The 27,877-nt window shown below is 41.8% G+C and overlaps 1 long non-coding RNA gene across 3 annotated transcripts in view; it reads left to right on the top strand.

Annotated features, from left to right (window-relative positions):
• LOC116647208 overlaps positions 1-27,877 on the top strand; it is a 53,634-nt gene that overhangs the window by 8,680 nt on the left and 17,077 nt on the right. For all 3 annotated transcript variants that reach the window (XR_004302296.1, XR_004302297.1, XR_004302295.1), the window contains one exon: positions 11,090-11,185. This is a non-coding gene — a long non-coding RNA (uncharacterized LOC116647208). The remainder of the gene's footprint in view (positions 1-11,089; positions 11,186-27,877) is intronic.

Genomic DNA, 27,877 nt, shown 5'->3' with positions numbered 1-27,877 from the left:
CCAGAAGCAGCCACCACACAGAGTCTCTGCAAAATGCCTAGACTCATCACACAATACCTAGACACACATCACAGTGCATAAACATACCCATGATACAGACCAATTAGCCACACAAAGACTCATCAGCTGAATGCACCCTACCATATATATATATATATTACATTATTTATATATATATATGTACATTATATATATATATATACACATTATATACAATATATATATATTATATATATATATATATATATATATATATATATATATATATATATAAACAGGCTCTACAATACACATACTCACCACACAGCACATTGGCCCCTCAACATAAAGAACTCACTTTAAAATCCCTAGAAACAATCCATAATGCATAGACTTCTCCAACACACAGAATTGTATCACGCCATCCCTGTCAAAACCCACAAGTATCACCGGTATACCCCAAATTGCTCACAATGCTCAGACTCACCCCATAATGCAGATTATCTTTCCATAGGATTTAGACCTGCTCCACAACCTACCAGCTTGTGCCTCAGCACACAGATAGCCCCAAATCCCACAAACAGATCTTCTATATGCAGAATCATACGACAAGCAGATGCACCCGGCAATGCCTGTATTAGGCATAGAACTGGCTCCAGTAAATACCTTCATTTCACAATACCTACAACATACGGAAACACACAGAGCCAACACACAATACCTTGACATGCCCTACACTGTACAGACCCAGCATTACAGTGCGGATTCCTCCCACACAGTAGAGAATGGCGTCACAGGGCGCCATCTTGTCCCACTGTGCACTCTAGCACCCGCACAACCCACAGCTCCCCAAGGGAACAATTACATCACAGTGCAAAGGCCCCAAACACTTTCAGTTGTCTCCACATAGTCCCCTGAAAGGTATGCAGGACCCATAAACCTCAAAAACAACCTATAACCACAGACTTATACCACAATCTGCAAACATGTCCCATAATGCATTGATGTCTCCCACAATGCAGATGTCTGCCTGCATGTCCCACGCTCACATCATAACATTCAGAGTCAACTCACTGTTCACAGATTACAACCCACAAACTTGCCCCACAACATACAGACATGCCTCTCAAAGTATGGACATAACCCTAATCCACAAACTCGCCCCCTAATGCACAGAATAGTCACACAGTGCCAAGGTATGCCTCACAAAGCCCACACTGCCACATGATACACATAGGCTTTACACAGCACAGTCATGCACCACAAAACCATGTATAAACCCCAACAAAGTCCAGATAAACCCCACAGTGCATAGGCCTGCCTCATAACACAGGTGTGCCGTGCAACACAGACTCTCTATGCAGAGGCTGGAATCACAGTGCATGGACTCACTCTACACAGCTGATTTGCTCCACAACGTATGCAGTCACTTCACAATGAAAACACTAGAACCACACCAAGGCTCACAGCAAAGCATCCTCCCCGCCCCCACTTCTCTACCACATAGAGGCCCTATAATACATAGATAAGCCCCTCAACTCACAGACTTGCCTGTCCACACCTGGACATGCCATACAATGCATAGACATGCCCCACAATCCAGACAGATGTCAGAACACTTCGTATATGACACACACATGCCTCATATAACTTTTAATCCACAATGTGCAGACTCATCCCGTGCAGCGCAGGTCCACCCTCCTCAGTTTGATCTAATATCACAACCCTAGATTTGTCCTCGGACACAAAAACATATCCTAAAGTGCACAGACATGTGTCACAACATCCAGAATCACCTCATGATACCCAGATTCACTCCACAGTACCCAGAAACACCATATCATTAATGCACAGACAGAAATACACAGCATGCAGACTTGCCTCAAAAGCACTTAGCTGGGCAACAGTGCACAGACGTGCCCTACAACAGAGACGTGCCTTACAACATACCCTCACCTTGCCACGAAAACACCTGGCTTACAGGGAGGATAGGAGCAACAGAGCCCCTAGACCTGTTTTACTGGACAAAGACACATCATACAATATGCATCCACAACCCATTACACAGACTTTCTAGCTCCACCAACAACTAGCTCATTGTGCAGCATACAGAATTGCAAAAAACCCAATGCACAGACACAAATGCACAACTCAGACTCTTCCCAAAAAGCACAGAATCATATCACAAAGCACTGATATGCCCCCTACAATGCACAGTATCAAGTCACAATGGGGAGATGCATCTCATGTCCCAAGACTCTTCCTACAATGCAGAAACATGCCCCCCCATGCATCTCTTCCATGACACGGTCATTCAGACATTCTTTACAATTCCTAGATATAAGCCAAGACTCTGCTCACCACTCATAGACCCACACCAAAGCACACAAAACCACCCAGAGTGTATAGATTTGCCATGCGTTATATAGGGTCAACTCATGACACATAGATGTGTCACACAATACTCAGAGTTGATACAAAATACACACACACACACACACCCCTCAGCAGAAGACGGATCCCAAAACACGTTTGGGGTCAGTGACAAAACTCAACCTCCTCTCCCAGCAAGGCATGGAACAGCATCACAAGACACAATCCATCCTACAATATATAGAACAACCTCACAATTAACACAGTTACTCCATGGTGCAAAGATATGCCCAAGCACTGCACACACATACACTACAACACGTAGACACACCCTACAGTGTGGAGATGTGTCCCAAGATACAGACTTCTCTCACAGCACATAGGATTACATCACAGCACATCAACTCATTATTCAAGATATAGATCAGCGTGACACACTTTTGCCCCACAGCACACTAACCCTACAAACCCCAAACTTGCACCAAAACCCAAACTTGCACAGATTTGACCCATAGCGTTTCAAACTCACAATATGACACACAGATTCTAAAAATAGCTGCCAAATCATATTAAAATATAAAAATATGCCCCCACGGAAACACCCTCACCAAGCCCATGGTTGCCCTGAAATGAATAGAAAGGAACAACGGCACTCAAACTCAGCTCACAATTTTTTGAGTTGTCTCACAATGTACAGAACTGCATCATAATGCACAACCATGACTGACAACTCACAGACCTACCCCAGAGAACGAAGGCTCCCCCATCACACACTTAGCACACAATTTCCAAATTTGTGCCAAACATGCACACTCAGCCCAAAATACACAAACCCACCCTGCATCAAACACCGCATAGCACATAGATTTGCCCTTGCTTAGAGCCAACTGACAGCTCACATTTGTCCCACAATGCCCAGACACACAATACAGTGTATAGACAACAGTCACAGCTTAGATACCCCCCAAGCAATTCACAGAATCCAATAACACTGCAGAGCTTTCCCTATAATGTCCACCTCACAGCACCCCAAATTGCACAGAAACACACACTTGTTCCAAAATGGACAGCTTCTCCCACAGCATACATCCCACAATACACAGATACACCACATAAGATATGGACCCCCCAGAAACACACAGTATTGCATAACAACTTACAAACTTTTCTCAAAACATACATTCCATAATCAGTGGACTCCTTCACAACATCCAGTCACATCCTCAAATGCCTAGACTCAACCCCACCCCCACCAGCATCCTTGTCCAGTAGCCCTAAAACGTACCACAGAAAACAGACTTGACCCACAACTGTATAGAAATTTCTTCAACTTCCAGATTCATCCTACAGTGCACAGACTTTACCCCTACGCATGTCATCCCACAATGCAGACTCAACCACAAAGCAAATAATTAGCCCATCACATACCACAACCACCAGATATGTGCCCAAACACACAGACGTGTGCCACCGCACCAAGAAACACTCCACAACATGTCTATGAGCCTCACAATACCCAGACTCTCCCACAACCTCCACACTCACCCCTCAATTTTTAGACCAACTTATTATGTCACCCATGCTGTATGACATAAGACTCCTACCACAGCCCCTGGAATTCCAGCACAATGCACAAATTTACCTCACAATGTAGAAATTCTCCAAAAAATGCCAAGACTTACTCCATAGGCATTCAGTATTACCATAACACCTAGATTGGCCTCAAAACTCAGTTTTGCACCATAATACTACAGAAATGCCTCACAATACATACAATGAACTTACAATGAACAGACTTGCACTACAATGCCCAGACTTACCCCATAACGCCAAGACATGCCCTAGAACCCATAGTTAAGTTCCACAATGCAAAAATCTCCCTACAATGCACAGCTTCACTCTACAACATAAAGTTACTCCACTGTGGTAAGAATAGACGGCATACATCCAGCCACACCCCCAAATTCACAGTCTTGCCATACGACACTAAGACATGTTTTACATGTAATGCACAAAATGGCTCCGCGATACGTTGATGCAGCTAGCTTCCTATGGACCGATGTACTCTATAACACATAGGTTTCTCCTACAAACACAGAATTGCATTCTGATGTAACACACACACCCCAACACACACACACAGTCACTCCACAAGACAAATACCTCACAAAGGAAAACTATCTCCAAATGCAGAATTGCCCGAGGATACACAGACTTAACTCACAAGATGAAGACATATTACGCAGTTTTGTTTCTCAACAGACATGCTTTACTACATAGCGTTGCCCCACAAGGCACCCTCGATCCACAACCTAGACACGGTCTATGGTGCACATACTCACCCCCACAACACCTTGGCAAAACCTCCAATGAAAAGATGCATCCTACAATGTACAAAATACCTTGAAAATACACAGATGCTCCCCACAGTCCCACAATGGCCACATCATGCTCAGACTTTATCCCAAATGCAAATTCACTCCTAAACATCTAGAATCAAATCACAGGATACAAATTCAACCCATACCAGGTTTTCCCCACAATGCACTGATATGCCCCATAGCACTCAGATTCTCCTACACACACAAAATCTCATCACAATCTCACATCACCCCGCAAAATCAATACATGACCCACAATGCTGCAGATAAACTTTACAATATGCAGACTTGCCCCACACCACTGAGAGACACACCCCATGATACATAGACATGCCCGCCACACAAACTCACCCCACAAAACAAATCATCACCCAACATAAAAATCTCCAACTCAAGACACACTCAATTACACACTGGCCTACCCCATCACACACAGAAATACATCATAAAGCACATATGCCTTACAGCACATAGAGTAGTCCTACAGCACAAACACAAGCTCCCCCACACCCAGACTTGCCCGTAACAACCCGTACTCTCTTTACAACCCCAGAACACACTCAACACCACATCCGCAGTCAGTGTGTATCATACACACTTGCTGCACGATACTCAGCATTGGACCACAACCTATAGAAATGCCATACCATGTACAGACACAACCCCATACCTGAGAGACTCCCCCTGCTTTAAAAAAAAAAAAAAAACCCACACAGATTCCCCATAAGACACAGACGTACCCTACAATGCAAAGACTGGCCCTATGACAAAACAATTTGCTATGAATCTCTAGAATCAACCCATGACACATAGTCTCACCCCATTACTCCAAGATATATCTCAAAATGTACAGACTGCGATGTCTACATCACAACACCTAGACATGCCCTATAATGTAAGGACATGTTCCACAATCCCAACTTTCCTGACAGTACACCCAAAAAAATCACAGCCATGAAATTCAGAACACCCAGAATCACTCCCACAAAGCACAGTTACTCCAAATCAGAAGCTCGGAACTCACAGGACCCATAATTCATAGAGACAACCCATAATCCACTGCTTCACCTCGTCTGCCCTTGCTATGCTTCCCTTAATGTGCACTGAGACCAACCTCCCAGTGCACACATGAATCATACTAGTCGCAGACTGACATCACAAGAAACTCACTCATAGGACCTACAATTTACTAATACTTCACAAAACCCATACACTTGCCCCAACACCTAGACCCACATTCCTTCAGACAGACTCACCCTACAACATAAGACTTATCACCCCCAAACATGTAGCATCCACCCACAGGTACAAAGAGATTTCCCCGTAACAGAAAGATTTTTCTCCACCACACTCAGACTCACTTTACCTCACCAGACTCCCCCCACACCTAGCCTCATGCCATAGCACAGAGACTAGCTATACAACAAGACCCCTAACCCACGATGCATTTCACCACATAACGTCTAGCCTCACAGCACTACCCAGAGACATGCCACCTAACCCAGAAACTAGCCCCGGAACCCTCAGACCTGCCCCACAGTCCTCAGAGACTCAGACCACAACCCGGAGAAGAGCCATATGCAGAGACTCGTAATCCACAACACACGTGTTCACCCCACGACGCCCAGACTTGCCCCAGACTTCACAGACACCTCTAATAATACCCAAACTCACTCCACAGTACTCAGGAGGCCTCACACACCAAGAAGGACAGAGCAATATGTATGCTGACACTAGAACATTGAGCTGCACTTCACGAGGCACATACTTACTCTATCACATTTAGCCTCAACATGTTGCTCCACAGGGTTCGGACAGAGGGCCCATGTGCTCCCACAGTACTCTGGCAAGTGACTTCACTTCTTTGAGTCTGCATACTCACATGTAAACATGGACAGGGCACTTCCTTTGAGGTCATTCCAGGAATTAAATGAGGTCGTTTCAAGAAAGAACCAAGGTTTAGAATATAGTATTTGGAGGCAGACGCGCCTATTTACTGGTTGCTGGGACCCGGGCACATTCGATAGTAGAAATGGTCAGTGGTAGAGCAGAAGGGATATGGATTTGGTGTCCATCAGGCCTGGTTTTGAATTCTGCCCCTGCCGTTTGTTGGCCATATGACCTACAGAATGCACTTGAATTCCCCCATCTTCAGCCCTCCTTTGTAAACTGGGGTTGACCCTGGTTCCTGCCTCCCAGGCTGTTGTAAGGATTAAATAACACCAGGTATCTTAATCTGAATTTCTAGCCAAAGCAAAGTAGAATGAGGAAGAAAGTCGGAGTCTTAACTTTGGGGCCCTTTGTCATAGGCAAGCCTGGGGAAGCGGAAGGTGGGATGGAGGCGATATGACGTGGGCTTGGGGCAGCCAGGAGGCAGCGTGGGGGCTCCGGCTGGGGCCAGAGGTGAGAGGGAAGGTAGGTGCAGGCCAGAGTCTTTGACAGAAATGTCTGCAGTGGCAGCAGGATTTGAAGAACTGAGCAGCCACCTGCTTTTTGTCTTCAGATGATAAAAATCCTCTGTGTTATTATACCATAATTACCATCTTCAATCAGCAACATTTTCCAAAGAAGCCCATATTTTTTTTTTTTTAAAGATTTTATTTATTTATTTGACAGAGAGAGACACAGCGAGAGAGGGAACACAAGCAGGGGGAGTGGGAGAGGGAGAAGCAGGCTTCCCGTGGAGCAGGGAGCCCGATGTGGGGCTTGATCCCAGGACCCTGAGATCACGACCTGAGCCGAAGGCAGACGCTTAACGGCTGAGCCACCCAGGCGCCCCCAAAGAAGCCCATATTTTAATGTTTATTTTCTTGGCTACCTCAAGAGTAGGAAGAAAATCTTGAGCGCCTTTGGCTGTATCATAGAAAAACAGGGGTGGAAATGACCAGAAAAGTCTTTCTGGAACAAAGTGCTCCCATCTACACACATATATTCATCCTAGATAAGTATACACTAGAACACCCCCCCCACACACACACACAGAGTGCCAGGGATGTTCACACTGACCCAGACCTCCAAATGTATCATAATCCCACAGACCATATATTCTTACAGCCACAGCCAGAGACATAGGTTGGCACAAGTATGAACATAAAACTCAGAGTCCCGACAGGGGTCATTTCATGTACACACAGATACTCATATGCATACACATGGATCCACGCAAGTGCCCACAGTTCTGTATGTAGGCACAGAGCGACACATAGTCATAAATACATAATCCACATTCACACAGACCTAGAGAAGCATGCAGACATATATGTTGACCTGGCTAGCATCCAGAGGATATATTTACTGATTCAGAACCTCAAAGTTGCAAACACAGAGATGCACACACATATGCACATACAAAAACTCATAGATGCCTCTAGAGGCTCATGAGGCCTAGACACATTCTCAGGCATCCCCAGACATTTATGTAGACATGTAGACAGGCATTCTTGAACCCACACAAACACATATGTGTTTGCACGTGTGCACACATACCCATAGACAGATGCATAGAGTCATCCATACAAAGACACAGGTGTATGTGTTTTTACTGATATGCAGACACAGAGGCATTCGCCCAAACACTGGAACATAGAGATTCATTCATAGGTAGATACATGTGTTTTAAACATGTGTTTACTGGCATTTTCCTGCCTAAAGAGTCATATGCCTGTGCACACAGAAGCATAGTTGTTATCAGAACACACAGGCATAAGCACGTTCATGCCTGCACATGCCACATAAGTGCCCCTGCTTACCATGAACATTTTAAGTGCGCACACATGCATGACAATGCAGATGAGGGTACACAGAGGAATAGTCATGCATGTGGGTGTGCATATGGAAATCCACAAGCACACAGGTGTGCACATATAAATGCACTTGTACATGGAGAAATATACATGCACACAGATACAAAACAGAGATGGATCCATAAAGAGATTTCTACATGCATCCACACACAGAGATAGTGGTATATGCATTGAGAGAGATGCTTTTATAGAGAAGAGAGATGTGTTCTATATAGATCCAGAGGGAGAGGCAGGGAAGAAACAGTTTAGCAGACATGCTTTTCTATGCAGAAGCATATACCTACCCACAGAGACACAGGCCTAAAGACCCACACAAAAATATATGTGGGCAAACACATCCGCACTCACAAAGGCTCGCTCACATGCACGAGAGGTGCGTGCAGGGCCACACACACATACAGAACCACAAAGAGATGGCTACAGAAGCTTGGGCAGACGCATGAGGAAGCATACATACAGAGCTGCATGCATACAGGAATTCTACATGGATGTACAGATAGACATGGAGGCCCACAGACACACACCCGAACACAGAGGCACACAGATGTACACAGAAGCATGCATGTCTGGTGATCTGCACAAATAGTCATAGAAATGCATGCACACCCTGGCAGAATCCAGCACACCTTCCAGACACTTGAATGTGTTGCCATGTGTATGCATGTGAACAGATGAGTACGTGAGCCGCAGAAGCGTGCACACAGACATGTACACACAGACATGCAAAATCCTCATGCAGATGGAGTCCTTGTATTATGCAGCAACATAAACATCTGCACACAGACACGTATGCATTCACCCAGAGAGTCATCCAAAGAAATTCATTCTCATGGAGACGGGTTTATGCAGATACACTCACACGTGCCCCTGTGGACATGCAGATGGTCACACAGACATACACAGAGAAACGGAGGTGGAGGAACTGATGGACGAACACTGAGGCCTGCACGTGTGAATATAGAAGCCCGTAGACACAGCGACGGACATTCAGACATACACACAGACATTATGTCCACACAGACGTACAGACTTGCAGCTACTCACGCAGATGAACCATTGCAAGCAGCAAACATGAGGACTAAACATTTCCACATAGAGAGAGATGCAGAGATCTGCACATGGGAATACAGGTGTAGTTCCACAGACTTACGTATGTAGAGAGAGACATGAGTCCTGCCTCCAAAAAAGGCAAGATTTCACCCACTCAGATGGTGACACACTCCAAACCTCTCTTACAGGCACGTGCACACAGAACTTCGTAAAAGCACTTGCCTATACACATGTATGAGTGCACACGCAGATGTCCACTCAGATGCCAGCTGTACCCGCCAGAAATACACAACATCCTCAGGATATAAAAGGAAGAGACATACACATATATCTACAGACAACACAGACCTAAACATGGTAAAAAAAAAATACACACATATCCACAGGCACACAAAAGCATAGACGTGTACCTTCACATGTCAACATATATACACACTGGCACATGTGTACATACACACAAATGATCTACAGATGTACTCTTATGCCCATGTGGCACTCAATCCTAAATGTACATCAAATATATGAATGATCTGCCAACATAAGCATATAGATGCATACATGGACTTAGTCATGCTGCAAACAGGAACACAGACATATGCACAGACATGGAGACGTAAGCAGAGATTTATACATATGAAAACACAGAGACTCAGGTACTTAAAAAAGCACACACAAATAAACACTTTTCCAAAGGAGGCTGTGACTTTTAATGTACCTTTTTCTTAGCCTCTTCAAGAGAAAATGGAAATTATTGAGTTCCCTATATGGCTATACAGTATAAAAGCAGATGTAGAGATTTCCAGAAAGAAATCTAAAAGATCTGGGTGCACAGGTGTTTGTGTGTGTGCACCCACACGAAAGCACACACACTTCCACATGCACAGAACCACAGGCATAGAATCACACAGAAGCACAGAAATACAAATGTGCACAGCCAGATACAGGAAGATATGTAGATGCATGCATGCACACGCACACGTGCATGTGTACACACACACACACACACACACACACCACTGAAACATCACACAGTATAATACTTAAGGGCATGGCTATTAAATTGGGAAAAAAAAAGCCAAGCCTGCATTTTCTTACTAACCCAATGATTTGGGGCCATTTTCCTGCTTTCTCACCTGTAATTTGGGGGTAATATTAGCACCTATCTTTTAGAGTTGTTTGAAGATTCAGTGAAATGAAAGTCGTAGCCTTGTGCTTGGAATGTCATAGATGCTGCTGATGCTTTTTGGTTTTACCACAGGTGAATTTCTTAGCTGCATAAGGTTTGGGTTTTGTGGTCAAACTGCATGGTTATATCATAGAATGTCTTAACATTATTTGTAAATGGTATTGATGAAGGGTAGATTACCTTCATAAGCAAGGCCATTTCTGAAATTTTCAGAGATGTTAAGGGCTTATTACTGTCCCTGGCAAATGGAAATAAATATTTCTTGCTATTGTTTGTTGTGATTGTCGTTGTTATTCATGTCCTTTTCCCTTTTGCAGGAGGAGATTGGACGATTGAGAGAGCTCTTGGAAGTGGGGAAGAGGGGAAGAGGGCTTCGTTCCCAGTGTGTATTTGTCACCTAGTGACCATAGTGAGTAAGTACAGTGTTTATGGATTGCTCAGAAATATCCCTAAAATTTCACCCATTGCAGGGTTGCCTAACTGCCCTGGCAAATAAGCTAGTATACTTCAACTTATAGTGGTTTCTGGTATATTCAGAAATTAAAAATAGTAATAAAATAAAAGAAATCTTTCTTTCTAAATTTCCTTTCCCCCACTTAGTTTTCCTCTGGGCTTCACTGAGACTGTGTTCTATAGCAGTGGTTTTCAAACTTTCTAATTATAGGCCTGCTAAAATCATTTTGAAAACTATCAACTCCATCACCCATCTTGAAGTTGGCATCTGAAATTTCTTACCATAAGTTTGTTTGTAGTTATTATTTCCAGCATATTACACTTATACTTTTAAATAAAATGATTTGATCACATTTGTACATTCATTCAGTGAACTAAAAATACCATAGGATCTTGATACTCATAATTGTTAATTTAAAAGCAAAGAAAAAAAAAAACATGAACAGTCAGAAATTTTCATGATCTTATCTCCTTGAAATCACTGTTCTATTTAAGTCCACTCAGTAATGTATCCTAATGTAATATATTCTTATGTTTAAAAACCTTTCATTGGTCATCCTACTATATATCTCTGTGAAAAGTATATATGGATTGAAATAAGTGTTCCTATAATGCTAAGCCTATTAAATATTAAACTTTTTACCATTAAATTATTAGTAGTATACAGTTTATCAGAACTGTATAAAATATCACATATTTTGATAAGTAATTACCAAAAATGAAAACTCAAATTTGGTTGGAAATGCATCCCTTAAGTGCATATGATTGTTCATTTTCCTCCAAGTCAGTTCATGACTCCGAGGATGACTGTTACTTCTAATGAGACAGTACAGTATAAATTTTATTCCTATTTTTCACTTTTAGAGCCATAAGAACTCAGAAAATTTTGTTCCCATAAATAAGTAGAAGGGAGTGGAATGAATGTCCAAATTGTAAGTCAAAAATCACAGTAACTTGTCACTAAAAATAATTTTTCATGATTTAAATTTTTTAATTAAAATTTAAAATTTGTAATGGACAACTTGATTAGGCTTATCTTTAGTTCCATGAAAGCAAAGAAGCCCCAATTTATGAAAGGATTTCTTACTGAATCATTTATTTCTGAGTTTCTGGTAAGTTTACCAAAATGACTTTATCAAGTTTCAGCAAATGACTATTATATCTATCATACTTGCATTTTGAGGCATTATTTTTAATCCAGTGTACTTACAAAAGGTTGGAAAAATCAAAATACTTAGATCACTAAGCCTTAGCCAATACAAACATTTTGATAAAGTGCCTTTGATTTATTATATCCTTTAAATATAAAACTTTGAGGCTGCAGATTTGGATCATTGATTTCATAGAAAATATTTATAATATAACTTAATTGGCAAAGGCAATGTCCATATCAAAATAATCGGCCAAATCAACTGTACCTTCACAAAAAGTGTTCTACTTCATTTTTCACTGGAAAAATGAATTGATATGCATTTTGAGGGGCATTATTAAAACCACAGAGAAATCAATTATGGGACACCTTTTGTTAAATAGTTTAATAACAAAGTAAATAGATTAAAATTATAATGAGATTTTTATCTACTTCAAAATAAATTAAGAGATTAAATGATAATTTTGTTTCTCATGTGATTTTAAATTAAACAATGTAATATGTAGCTAACATTATAATTCGTATATAAAACAAGGAATCTGATGGCAGGCATTATTTCCTTTGGTAAACATGTATGCATGTGTTCTTAGAACTCTGGTATTGGGTTTTTGAAAATAATTAACTAAGAATCATGTACAAAAATTTTAAAATCCATTAATTTTATTAGACCACAGAATCAAACTTTTCAACCGTATTTTATGAAAGAGGTAAGTATATATAGCTAAAGAATAATTGGTCTGGAAACTACCATATTTTGTTTTTGATAATGGGAGGTAGAAAATATATAATTATTTATAAAGTGAAATGAGGATTGACTTTAATTGGAAAAGATACTTCAAGATACAATCTGAGAAAACAGGTTTTAAGTAGTTTAACTGAATGATGTATCTTATCTGAAAGAAATCACATACAATTTCTATGTGTCAGTTTTACCAGTGTAAACGTTTTGTGGTATAGGAAAACATTCTAGTTACACTTAAAAGAATCAGCATCAACAGTATATACTGCCATTAGTTAGGAGGTGCATTTCTTTCCAGTTAATGATGCATTTAAGCGATCAGTATTGAGAATAGTTGCAAAATAATGCTTAATTTTAAGGATGTGGAAAAAAATTTGTTTTTAGCCAGATCAATTATAGTATAGAAGACCCATGAGAGTTAAGAATCTGAGAGTGGATCCCATGCAAACTATCCCTGCTCACATACTCCTTGAAAAGATTTCATGTACCAGTAACCTAGTTTGAAGACCATTGCTCTAGACTATTTTGAGCAGGATTGCTCCAGAACAATGTATTGTTGTCTTCATCGAGATAATTTATCATAGTTCACATGCACAAGAGTGCTGTGGAAATAGCTGCCACTGTTAAATTTCTGCTGAATGCTTCTGTGTTTGAGCAAGATGTTCTGGAAGGGCTTATTTTATTTTGCTGATAAATGTATGTATTGACTAGCCCTATATTTTCCAATATGGGAACCACACGTGGCTACTGAGCATTTGAAATGTGGCTAGTGCGAACTGTGATATATCCTAAGTGTAGAATACAGTATATACCAGATTTCAGAGACAGGGCAAACATAAAGAAAATGTTTCACTAATCTTTTTGTATTGATTCCATGTTGAAATAATAGTATTTTGGATATATTGCATTAAGTAACACATATCATTAAAATTAATTTTACCTACTTTTTAAACTTTTTAAAGTGTTGCACATGAAAATTAAAATTACATCTGTAGCTTGCATCATATGTATTATATATGGTAGTGTTGCTCTAGGACCTTATGTTGGAACTCTTGAATTTCCTCTAAAAGCATAACCACAGAAAAAATTGTTTGACATCAGAATACCAATATACTGGACGTAGCCGGGACCTCTTACTAGTGTTTCGGTTTTCAGGTTGGGGAATTTCTAGTTGTAATACAGCAGGAAAAAGTAAAGAAACAAAACAAAACAAAAAACCCTCAATATTCCATTAAGGATATTTAAAAAGTAGTCTTTTATTAGTACCTAGGAATTTTCCCAGTATGAACTTTGGATGGCTTCTAAGTGGGGGCATGTGAAGCTTTTCAAACTCTTCAAAAATGTCAGGGGCATATATTGCCTTCTATTAAAGATATGAAGTGTTTCATCACATTTGAGATGCTTTTTTCTGTAATTATGTTTATGTAACACTAAGAAAGAAGACAAACGCCTCTAAATAAGCTATGATGCAATGCTTTCATATCAATAGGATTGTGATTTTGTACTTACTGAAAGCTCTTTTTGGCTTCTCTTACTGAAAGCTCCTTTTGGCTTCTCTAGATATATATGTTTCTCACATGTCATGATATTACAATAGCCACGCGCAGATTTGAGTGTATGCAGGTGATGACAGCTCCCTTTCAGCTGCCTCACGGCTGAGAGTGACTGTAACATGCACCTGATTATAAGGCGCATTCTGATTTCAGAGATGTGAAAAAGGGAAGAAAAGATACATCTTAGAATTGGGTAAATATGGTAAGTCCTTTGTCAGGAAAGAAGGACCATGGAAGACAGAAAGCAAACCCCAAGACATCAGCCTAGCGAAAACCCCTCTTCTCTGTATTACTGTATTTGTGAAAAAGAAAATGTGGCTCTTATCTAAACATTGATCACAGTGCACTTGAATACCATTGCATTCTACATTTCATCTTAGCTGTTTGATGGTTTTCTTAGCATTCTTTTCTTTGTCTCCCGGCTTGGGGGTGGGAATCGCGATGCGTAGAGTATGGCTGGGGACAGACTGGATCTCTCCAGCCTGAAAAGGTCTAGCAGCTCTGTTGTGAGAACCACTTAGCCCAGTCTTGTGTGAGGCTGTGCCTTCAAAGACATTGTTGGCTCTTCATAAGTGGGCTAACAGAGGGAGCCTTTCTCCTTGTCATGGCTTAGTTTAATTTTAACATGTTCATTGTACCCTTTCTTGACTGAAGGGCTTGAGAGGGGGAGGAATGGCGATTGAGCCATTTTTCTAGTTCTTGTTTTATATAGTATTCAATAGGGTCCGCGAGATGAATCAAAACTCCACAGGAAGTACATTATCTCAAGAATCAATGAAAACAACCCTAGATTTGCCGTCCAGGAATTGTGACACATCTCTGATTCTGATGATACTCTTGAAGATATGAGATTTACAAATGGTAACAAAAAACAGAAGTTTTCATGAAATGAGAAGAATAAGAGAACGGATACATGTTTCCTTCATTGTCCCTACGTTCAACATTATACTAAGACTTTTACATATCTCTTAAGGGCTCCAAAGCAGAGCCAGCTTCACGGACTTGTGACTTGTGAGTCTCATAGGGCTCCCTGCTTGGTTTAATGCTCTGCTGTAATAGTCTTGAAATTCTTAATACATTTTGAAGAAGGGTCCCCACGTTTTCATTTTGCACTAGGCCCTACCAGTTATGTGGCTGATCCTGTTCAAAAGGGGATACTTGCCAGAGAATAATGAACTGAAGTTGCAAAGTTAAATTAGAAGCATTGCTTTTCTAATGTTGTGCACTGAAACTGAATTCTTTCTGTCAGTACTCGTAAACATACCCATAAGCTACTTTTGCTGTTGTTGTTAGGAATGATTCTTGTAGAAGTAGTAATTGCAGTGGTAGTACTACTCAACAGTCCCTTATACTGACTCCCTCATTTATTCATACGACCTGCGGCATCTTCTGTGTCTCTATTTTCTTTTTTTTAATTTTTAAAAGATTTTATTTATTTATTTGAGAGAGAGAGAGAGCATGAGTGGGGGAAGGGGCAGAGGGAGAAACAGACTCCCTGCTGAGTGCAGAGCCCGATGCGGGGGCTCAATCCCAGGACCCTGGGACCATGACCTGAGCCGAAGGCAGATGCTTAACCGACTGAGCCACCCAGGCACCCCCCCAAATTTTTTATTTTTATTTTATTTCGTTTTAATTCCAGTATAGTTGACATACAGTATTATATTAGTTTCAGGTGTACAATACTGTGATTCAACACTAACATACATCACCTGGTGCTCATCAGGACAAATAAACTCCCTGAATCCCCATCATCTGTTTGACCCATCCCCCCCCACCCCCTCCCCTCTGGTAACCATCAGTTTGCTCTCTATAGTTAAGAGTCTGTTTCTTGGTTTGCCTCTCTCTCCTTTTTCCTTTGCTCGTTTATTTTGTTTCTTAAATTCCACCTATGAGTGAAATCGTATGGTATTTGTCTTTCTTTGACTGACTTATTTCACTTCGCATTATACACTCTAGCTCCATCCATGTTGTTGCAAATGGCAAGATTCATTCTGTTTTATGGCTGAATAATAGTCCATTATGTATATATACCACCTCTTCTTTATCCATTCATCTATCGATGGACACTTGGGCTGCTTCCATAATTTGGCTATTGTAAATAATGCTGCAATAAACATAGGGGTGCATGTATCCCTTTGAATTAGTGTTTTTGTATCTTTGGGGTAAATACCCAGTAGTGTGATTACTGGGTCATAGAGTAGATCTATTTTTAACTTTCTGAGGCACCTCCATACTGTTTTCCAGAGTGGCTGCACCAGTTTGCATTCCCACCAACAGTGCCCTAGTGTTCCTTTTTCTCTACATCCTCGCCAACACCGGTTGTTTCTTGTGTTTTTGATTTTGGCCATCCTGACAGGTGTGAGGTGATAATCTCATTGTGGTTTTGATTTGTATTTCCCTGATGATGAGTGATATTGAGCATCTTTTCATGTGTCTGGTGACCATCTGGATGTTTTTCTTTGGAGAAATGTTCATTTCTTCTGCCCATTTTTAATTAGATTATTTGGGGGGTTTTTTTGGTGTTGTCTGAGTTTTTTATGTATTTTGGATACTAACCCTTTATCGCATATGTCATTTGCAAATTCTTCTCCCATTTTGTAGGTCGCCTTTTAGTTTTGTTGATTGTTTCCTTTGCTGTGCAGAAGGTTTTTATTTTATAGTTCCAATAGTTTATTTTTGCTTTTATTTTCTTTGCCTCGGGAGACATATCTAGAAAGAAGATGGTATGGCAGATGTCAGAGACATTACTGCCTGTGAACGTTCTCTTCTAGGATTTTTATGGTTTCAGGTCTCACATTTAGGTCTTTGATCCATTTTGAGTTTATTTTTGTGTGTGGTGTAAGAAAGTGGTCCCTTTTTATTCTTTTGCATGTTGCTGTCCAGTTTTCCCGACACCATTTGTTGAAGAGACTGTCTTTTTCCCATTGGATATTCTTTCCTGCTTTGTCAAAGATTAATTGACCATATAATTGTGCATTTATTTCTGGATTTTCTATTCTGTTCTATTGATCTATGTGTCTATTTTTATGCCAGTACCATACTCTTTTGATGACTACAGCTTTGTAGTATAGCTTGAAGTCTGAAATTGTGATGCCTCCAGCTTTGCTTTTCTTTTTCAAGATTGCTTTGGCTATTCGGGGTCTTTTGTGGTTCCATATAAATTTTAGGATTGTTTCTTCGATGTGTCTCTATTTTTCTCATCTATAAAATGGCAGTGCCATTACATCTGCCCTTCTTAACCCCAGATGAGGCTAATTTAGAATCAGACTGAAATGCCCATGGTGGTACTTGTGAACCATAAAGGCTGAAACAGATGTAAAAGATTATTACCCTCCCCGATATGGAATCTGGGGGGCAACCAGCTGCCTGGGGGTCCTGGAGGCCTGAATTGGGCTCAACAGTGAGGCTGCTCTGGCCCATGACTATAGAACAGGTATCCCAGAGGGGTCCTAAAGCCAGAACATCAATGCCCCTGATATTTCAAGAGCCCAAGCAGCGCATCACCTTGCTGTCCAAAGGGCCGGGTCAAGGCACTTGGATGGAAATCACAGATATGCAACAGGGCTGGAGCGTTGAGACTAGAGGAGAGGTATCATAGCTGGGAAAGATCCTTTGAGCCCCTGGGGCACCTGCAGCTACATCCGGGGTTAGGGAGGGAACAGCCAAGGGTGCTAGCCACCTTGGACTGCCACAGAAGTTTTCTTATTGCCCAGGATGGAAGTGAATTCAGAGTTGCCATGACCTGAGTAAGAAAAGGAAACTTTTGTCTCCATTGTGTGAAGGAGCTCATTTTCTCTGATGTAAAGGGGAAAAGTGGCACAGCAAAGACCTTGAGCAGGCCAAGAAATACTGTGTGGCTTTTAAGTATGCAAGAATGCCTGTCAGTTACTCCCATGGGACGTCCTCAGGGTCTTATTTACACAATTGCAGGGTTTTGCTATAGTGCAGTAGAGAGAGGTGAAGCTAGCACTTCAAATGAGGTCACAGAAAATGCCACTCAGAATACCTTGGCAATGTCTCCTGTCACTGATGGGACATGGTGATCAATAGTTTGTCTTATTTCATATATCAGGGATCACTAAAGACTGTCTCTTATGGGGGGCAGAAGCAAGGATAGGCACGTAGCTTTTTAGGAATGAGTGTCCGGGAGAAGGCTGTTTTCTGGCTAAGAGGATACACTGTGTTTGGTTGCACGGTTGGGAAACAAGGGGTTACCGTGTTGTGCCAGAGTGCAGGGGCGAGTGGCTGGGATGTCTTTGCATTACTGTGATTTTTTTTGCATCTGAGTTTGCCCACTAGGTCCGGTCTATGGCAAGGGCCGAAGACCTGGTAAACCAACAGCAGAGAGCCAATGTCCGGGCTGTGATTGGTTCAGATCTGAGATTTCCAGCTACCTAGCAACTTGGCTTGAGGGTGTCTGTGTAGGTATCCGTAACTGACTTAGATTAAGCTCTACTCAGGTTGGCATAAGAGCACTCTTTTTTTTTTTTTTGGGAGGGAGAGAGAATCTTAAGCAGGTGCTACGCCCAGTGCAGAAGCTGATGCAGGCTCCATCTCACAGCCCCGAGATCATGACCTGAGCCAAAATCAAGAGTCGGACGCTTAACTGGCTGAGCCCCCCAGGCCCCCAGAGATAAGAGCTTTTCTGAGCTACCTGTAGCACTGCCTGAAATCCCAGACCAACCAAGAGAGGCCACACCCATTGGCGAAGGTAGGTTGGGAGTTTAGCAAAGATCTCATTTGTAATATAGGAAGATTTCCAGTGTTTCTCTTAGGACCCCACTTGAGGCTGAGGACCAGAGAAGGGAATATGATAATATAGTCTCCGAATTGCAAAGAACCCTTAAAGGCCGTTTAGTGCTGTCCTTATATCTCCATTTTGAAATCTGCAATAAATAGTTTCTTCTGCCTTGGCCTGAACATCTCCAGTAATGGGAAACTCAGGTTTCCTGAGGCAGCCCGTTCAGTCTCTGGCCATCTTTATAGTTCTGCCTCATGTTGGACTGAAATCTGCCTCCCTGGGATGCACATTCTGACCCTGGGGCAAGTCACTTCCTGCTGACACATGGCTCTTTTGATCATGGAAGACAGTGCCTATCTCATTGAACTCTTCTCTTTGCCTAGGTTAGTCTCTCTCTGCCATTCCCCATTTGACACTTTTGGCCCCTGTTACCCTTTTTTGGCCCCTGTTACCCTTGGATTGTCCTTCTCAACAGGGTACCAAAAGTCAGGGCACCCTCTCACCAGCTGCCGAAGTCTTGCACAGGCTGACCGCTTTCTCCTTAAGCTGAGTATCATCTCTCTAGTGACCACATGACATGTATGGTCAGATTGTTGACTCACTCAGAGTTTCCAGACAGTCTAAACTCACCTTGAAGAGGCCTGAAACCTGCTTCACTAAGGACTATAGGGGTAGGGGCGCCTGGGTGGCACAGTCGGTTAAGCGTCTGACTCTTGGTTTTGGCTCAGGTCCTGATCACAGGGTCGTGGGATTGAGCCCTGCATGGGGCTCTGCACTCAGCGTGGTCTGCTTGTCTTTCTCCCTCTGCCCCTCCCCCATCTCTCTCTCTCTGTCTCATAAATAAGAATAAAATCTTAAAAAAAAAAGAACTACAGGGGTAGCCAATGCTTCTGACCAAAATATTTCCCTTATTGAAAATTAGGTCCACAGGGAGGAACAAAGGGAAGGGTAGAAAGTTATCAGGTGTATTGTCTTTTGTTAAGAGCTTTAGTATCTGTTTTTCTTTGACGTATCCCTAATTTATGTATATATCATTTCATAAGGAGTCTGGGAGCCTGGGAAAATAGGGAACAGTGAACCTTAATGGGGTTGAGAAATTGTATTAATCCCATGCATTGCTCACAGTGAAGCAGGAGTGAGCTTGAAACTTCCTTTCTCTCTTTATGTCCCCCTCCCCTGCCACAGTCTTAGGAATGAACAACGTTACCTATAAGTAGAGGAAAAGAGGACTCAGTCACTAAAAAGTAGAGCAATTTGATTTTTTTCTTCCTCTAGATTTTAGCTAATAAGCTCGTTCTAGTGCATGGGCTGAAAAGTGTGATATGTTCTGTATCTAATTAACTCAGTACTAATCCCCAGTAGAATATAAAGAAGGTGTAATGTGGTAGATTCATGCTTCATATAAATGAATAAAAGCAGGATCCAGTGTGATACTACTTTTTGAGAATGTTCAGATTCCTGGTTTATATAATCAGCACACATCACAGTAATCACTCACTTAAAATTATGTAATTAACACTCTATGCAATGGTTATTTTACAACAAGAGGGGTGATAGCTACAAATATATTTATGGACATAGTAGAACACACTATTTAGCATTGGGAATGTTCTGGAAAGAAGAGCCATATGGGTGAAGGCTTTGCTTGCATTGTACCATATTCACAGTGACATATTCTGCACCCCTCACACACCTCCTTGGCATTCACTACATTAACTGTTCTTTCTTCCTCTCTTCTGGGGACTGGAGTTCCTATAGTTTCAAATCTCTTTGCTTGCCTTTGTCCTACCTTAAGTATTCTGAAGAAAACAGCACGTAAGCTTCAAATACCAAACTGTTCATTTTAAAAAGGAAAGATAAATGCATTTTCCCTGCATAGTTTTCTTAGTAGGAGAAATAATCAATACAGTAAGAAAGCTTTATTTAAGTAAAGGGCGGGCTGAACTGAAATTTGTATTTTTTCAAAGTTTGGAAATCTCTGGCCCACTGAGTAAAGAATTATGTTGGAATGCTTCGAATCTTGGCCTGACTTTAGATGCATGGTGAGCCTGTGAAAGCAGGTGTATCGACTTGGATTGATCGAGAGCTGACATAGAGGAACATAAAGCATTAACTTCCACTCCCAAAGAAACCACTTCACTTTTCGTTTTAACGAAACTTGACTAAAGCTATGAGCTTCAAATTTAAATATGCAGAAACCTATGTTTCTTGTGTAGAGAAAGTGAAGCCATGAGGCAGCAAAATATTTCATTTAGTTGCAATTTAATGGCAGCAGGAGAGCCTTTGATCTGGGAGGGGTACAGATCTCGTCCTCTGTACGTTGAGCCTCCTTCTCTTCCCGCAGCCTATCAGTTAAGGGCCAGTTCCCTGAGGTAATTCTATCCAGTTTATCCAGATGATGAACGTCTTTATTATTGAATGCCAGAGAATTACAGTTTAGCCCAGTAGTATTTACTGGCAACACCCATGTTGAACAGGAAGGCAGAAAACTTGGATTCATCATCTCCACTACCTACTGGTTGGGTAATCTTTATCTCATTACCAGTTTTCTCATCTGTAAAATAAGAAGAACAAGAATAGTTGCTCTGCCTACCTCACAGGGTTGTTGGGAATACAGGCGAGAAAATACATATAAACACATAAATTTAATGTGATATACAGTTGTGAAGTATTGTTAATTGTAATAAGCATAGATAACTTTTCAGATGTGGAAAACAATACTTAACATATTTAATAGGGGTGGCTTTTACTGCCCCAGCAAAGTGACTAAAGCTGGAGATTTTAGTGTGTACTTCCATTTCTTAGATAGCATTTGCAGACATCTTTTGATATATTTTATAAAGATAAAGATAATTCAACTGAGTTAGATGCCAACCTATTTCTTAGAATCGGTCCCTTTTCTTGGATGTATACGAAAAGGTGGTTTCCCCAATTCTCAGATGACAAGCCTAGAACATGTCAGACAAGAGGCAATAGTCCCTGTGATATCTCCCGAGTGGCCACAGTTATAGGAATATAAAACTTTTTTTGTCACTGAGAGTTTCCTAAAATTCTCTAATTATCCTGGGTAACAGGGATGGGAGAGTCTTTGTGATGCATTTTATTTACCCCTGGCTCAAAGAGAAGCAAATTGGCACACTTTGTAAAATAATGGAAACTAGGGAAAGAGGTATTGCAGCTTGCAGGGGAAAACGGGTGGGTTCTAAGCACACAGGTACCCATGCCTGGAACTTGAGATCAGTTCCCCGGAGGAAGACTTGAGGAGCCAGAATACAAGAGCAATTTGAGGCTGAGTGAATGATCCAGACACAAAAGAAGAGGGAGACGCACAGTAGTCAGTGTGTGCCCAGGTGGACCGGAAGTGGACCCCAGAGTGTCTATAAATTACAGGAAGACATGGGAGAGGAGGAAAGAGAAATCATATCGGTGGGTAACGACTTGGAAAGTATTTTAAGTTTCGCAGCTTAAAAACTGCAAAGCTGCCAAACTTAAAAATGACTATTGATAGAGGACTGTTCAATCCACAAAATCATCACTGTGAGTCCAAAGGGAGATGCGTGTGAAGTAAAATAAGATCTGAAAACCTCAACTGGTTTGCCGGTGAGCAGAATAAATTTTGAAGAGGCTTCAGTTTCTTTCCACGGCTGGATGAACAATTTGCTGAGGTGGAGTTTCAGAGGAAACAAGAAGATTAGCTTTGTATTTGATGCAGAGTATTAAGGGCTTCCTAAAGAGATTAAATCAAAACCTGATTACAGTCCACTAATGCTTTATTAATGTAGCATTTTTTGCTTTTCAAGTCTTTCATTTAAACTTGTGTTTGTGAATATTATTAAATTTCTTGGGATTAAGGACTTTTAAAGCCCCTCCTTTACAAAGCCCTATTATTCAGTTCTCTGCGGGGGCTCAGAGAGCCCTCTACACACTCACCCCACAGCCAGTCATTATCTTGGGGGGGGGGGCTTAGGAAAGACAAAGGGGAACCCAAACAGCTTTGGCAGAGGAACTGGGCCCGGGGAAGAGACGTTTGTGGCTGTTGTGGCTGTTCCTTCACCTTTGCCATACCATCCCCTCGTCCCCTCTCTCATTCCTGGCTGCTGCTGATTCTGGGGACGGGGCTCAGCCTCTTGAATGGGCTTGCCAGGGCTCCTGATCTGGAAGTGCAGGCTTTTCTCCCGCCCTTCCTTGGCATGCCTAGAAGGCTCCTCTTCCTCCATTTGGCTTCAGACTCATCCCCTCCTTCAAGGCTCATCTCAAATGCATCCTTCTTGTCCCTTCCACCACAAACAAGAAACAAAATCTTCAGTGGTCTTCGGCCTTCCTGGCTCTGCCTGCCCAGTGGCAAAACTTAAACATCTTATCAGCTCCAAGGTCGAGAGGAGGAGGAAGTGGTGAGCAAAGGTCCCCGGCTTTCTTGTGGGGAAAGGCTTCTCTGTCCCTAACGTCAGCAGTCCTTCCCAGGCACAGCCAATGGCTTGTGTCTTCCTCCTCTGGCTCATGAACACTGGCAGGTTAGCTGGGCTCTGTGCAAGCCCCGTAATGAGGACTTTCTTGCTTACTCTGTGCAAATACTTGAATGTCTTGTAAGTGTACCACTGACTGCGAAGGCTGTCTTTCCCATTTTTGGTAAAAATTCAAGCCCAACTCTTCTAGGGTACTGTCAAGTTGGACAAGCAAGAGCGCATTACTTTTCTGGGTAAATGGGGATTTTCTCACCACTGTGTAATTAAAGCAGAATAAAGGGGAAAAAAAAATTGCTGTGGAAGCCAAAACTGTAGCTTTCATCCTTAAGGGCTGATTTCAAGCGTTGGAGTTTATCAAAACGGCCTGTCTCTTCATCCTGCCTCATCTGTGTGTCCCTTTCTTATTTTGACAGATGTAGTCAAAATGATCAAAAAACAAATTATTCAGATATAGATCTATAAAAAGATGTGCCTCCCATTGCATATGCATGTCTTTGAGCACTTAAGAGTTTTTGATATAGTTCAGCTATTTTTATATTCCCTTCTCATACATGTAAGCATCTTGAGGGTAGAAGGTGTATCTCCTTTACCTTTGTGTCCCTTGCAGGGCCTAGTACAGTGCCTTATATAGGGGTGCTCAGTCAACAATCAAATGTGTGAAGGACAGAATCAGTGTGCATGTGTCTGTTTGTATCTACGGGTTGGCTCTTTGCTCAGCTATGAGCTGTAACAGTGACAAGCCATTGAGAAGCCAGTACTGAATGGGGCAGAACTGTCTCCGGGTTAAGCCTAACCTAAACCACGGAAGAGAAAATTAAATTAAATTAAATTAAATTAAAGGAACAAAAAAAGACCCAAACACATTGACCCATGGCTCTCTCTGGTATACACAACTGCATATTAGGGAAACGCATGCTGATAGTTACTAGGCATCTTTTTTGGGGGGAAACACTGCAGTTACTACACACTCCTGAATTTTAGGCAGTTTACTATTAGTATTAAAGTAACTTTTACTGACTCTTGTTTTCTTAAAGAACAGATGAAAGACTAAGGAGGTTTGTGTAACCAACAAGTGGCCTTTAACACCCCTGATAACGTTTTGTTTAACTCAGGTCTGTTAATGAGGCTTCTGATTGCTCCGGCCAGATGTGTGGATTGTTTCAGAAATCAGTCTATTCAGCTGGGAACCTCTTGAGTTAATTTGGCCCTGTGTGTGCTGAAATTGACAGTTGAGGAGGCATCAAATAAGCTGTCCAAAGCCTGCTGTACCAAAATTAAGAAAAAAAAAAATCCCAACAAAGTGAAAATTCTGTATTTGAATTTCTAACATAAAATGAAAAGCTTCTGATGAATTTGTTTTATTGAGCATTAGAGAAAATACTTCTTTGCTAATCAAGAAAAAGGAGAATTAGGACAGATGCCACCTTTTCAACTACCAGTCTTTTTCAGGATAGAGAAAACAGCCCAAGATTGCAGAGCCTTTGTGCTATAACAAATTATCAGGACCACCTGGTACAAACCTTCCCACCTTGGGCCTTAATCACTGTTACTATGTAAAGGAGTTGGACCAAATATTGACTGGCTCTTCTAGCTCTGGCCCTTCCAGTGACTCTGTAGATGAAACATTGTTTTATGACTTTATATAGTAACCATCCTGGAATGGTAGCCAACAGGGAGGTAGAAACCATAGCCGTTTGAACTTACTCACTTGTAGCTGTGCTGTCTAGGACACAGCATATACTCTATGTATAAAATACCCAGCACACTTCCAGGATTTAGAATGGAAAAAAATATTCCATTATTTTTTTATATTGATTCCATGTTGAAATGACAATATTTTGGATATATTTGGTTATATAAAGTATATTAATTTCCCTGTTACTTTCTACTTTCTTCTTTGTATTATCTAAACCATTTACAATTATATCCATGACTCATATTATATTTCTCTTGGACAGTCCTGGCCTAGAGAGTTCCTCCTTCTCCATGGGACCTGAGTTCCAGTTACTTAGAAAAACCTCCCACGGTTGAAACCATCTAACCTTGTGGTTCTCAGCCTTGAGCTCACTTTAGAATCACGTGGGGATCTTTTAAAAAATACTGACCACCCCTCGCCAACTTATGATTCTGATTCACCTGATACAACTCATAGGGATCTTTCTTATATGCTCGGAATTCCTTCCTTAAGGCTACAGGTGGTGTTGTCATAGAGGTGGACTCTGTTAGTTGAGTGCCAGAGACACGTATGACCCCGGGCTGGACAGCTGCTGGATGAAGGGGGACGCAACACTGAAACAGCCTTCGCTCAGACCCTCAGCTAGTTGTTAAGAGCAAAAGGGCCTTCTCCTTAGCCCTTCAGTTGTTAAAAATCAAGCAAACAGATGCGCCTGGGTGGCTTAGTCGTTAAGCATCTGCCTTCAGCTCAGGTCATGATCCCAGGTCCTGGGATCGAGCCCCACATCGGGCTCCCTGCTCAGCGGGAAGCCTGCTTCTCCCTCTCCCACTCCCCCTGCTTGTGTTCCCTCTCTCGCTGTGTCTCTCTCTGTCAAGTAAATAAAATCTTTAAAAAAAAAATCAAGCAAACAGACACAAAACAGGAACTCGAATTCATTCTGTCTTAGCTGCTGCTGCTTATTTGAGGTTCTGAAAATCAGCTTATAGCATTCCATCTGGCCTCCCAGGGAGATACTTGGCTTTGCTTGGTCTGTTCTCAGAGAGGAAAATGGGGCTCAAGGAGTATGACCATCTCTTTGGTTAAGAGAATTCCTCCTGCCAAATTTTGGCTATTTTGTTTTATTTTTGTTTTAGTGAGGAGATTTTTTTTTGGGGGGGGACCCTTAGGGGTCTAAGGAAGGGAACATAGAAAAGGCAATTTCATGGACTTAGGCTGCCCTCTAGAATGGAGCAAGCGGCCATCAAGTTCTTGTTGATTCCTAGTATCATACGCTGCATTTTCTAGCCTGACCCTCAAATTCTGGGAGTTGCCTTCCCTGGTCTTGTCAACCCTGAGTGCTCATTAGAGTCTCAGTTCTTTGTGGCGAGGCCCCGGCTTTTAAATCAGACTCTACTGAATTGTCTCTTGGGGTCTGGGGAAGTCACAGTACTTCCTTACTCTAGGGCTGCTTGAAAAAGAGGTGCTGAGCCCCTGGGATCATGAATGGCCAAATGTGGCGCCGCCGACAGTGGTGGTGATGCCGGAGAGTTAATAAGAGAAAAGTTCCGGTCAATAATCCCGTGTGTCCACGGTACCCTGAGGCTTGACCATTCCTCTCTCTGCCTAGGGGTTTTGATTAAATACCACTTCCCAGACTTAAGATTAAGTTAAAGGTGTCTATGTTGTCCGAGTTATTTTGGAGTGACTCTGCCACTTACCAGCTATGTGACGTTGGGCAAATAACTTCTCTAAGCTCCGCTGTATGGTAGGACTCATCACAGTACCTACCTCGTATTCCTGTGAAGATTTAGTGAGTCACTCTGCGTATCTCCAGCACCTGGCACCGTGACGTGCCCAAAAGAGCAGCTGAGGAAAGGTTTGTGGGGTGAATAGATGAATGAATTTACAAATATGAATATTACAGTCAAAGTACATGCTTACAGAGATGCCCTCTTTTTGGATCAGTCTACAAGTACCAGGGTTTAGTCTGCTAAACTAATTACTAATGCCCGGTCACCTTCTCTATCAAATATTTAGACTCAGTGTACCTCCATTCCCCTGGCATTTCCATACAGTAGATTCTAGACATAGATGGAGAGCTAGAGAAAGCATATTTTTAAAAAAAAAAAAAAAAACGTGGTTTGACAGATTTTGTTTTTAAGATTTTGTTTATTTACTTGACAGAGAGAGAGAGAACAAGTGGGGGGAGCGGCAGACAGAGGAAGTAGAAGGCTCCCTGCTGAGCAGGGAGCCCGATGTGGGGCTCGATCCCAGGACCCTGGGATCATGGCCTGAGCCGAAGGCAGGTCACCCAGGTGCCCCTAGAGAAAGCATCTTCTGCCATCAGCTTTG

This window comes from Phoca vitulina, unplaced genomic scaffold, assembly GCF_004348235.1.
Source record: "Phoca vitulina isolate PV1807 unplaced genomic scaffold, GSC_HSeal_1.0 scaffold39, whole genome shotgun sequence".
Lineage (NCBI taxonomy): Eukaryota > Metazoa > Chordata > Mammalia > Carnivora > Phocidae > Phoca > Phoca vitulina.
This window is presented reverse-complemented; position numbering and strand designations above follow the sequence as displayed.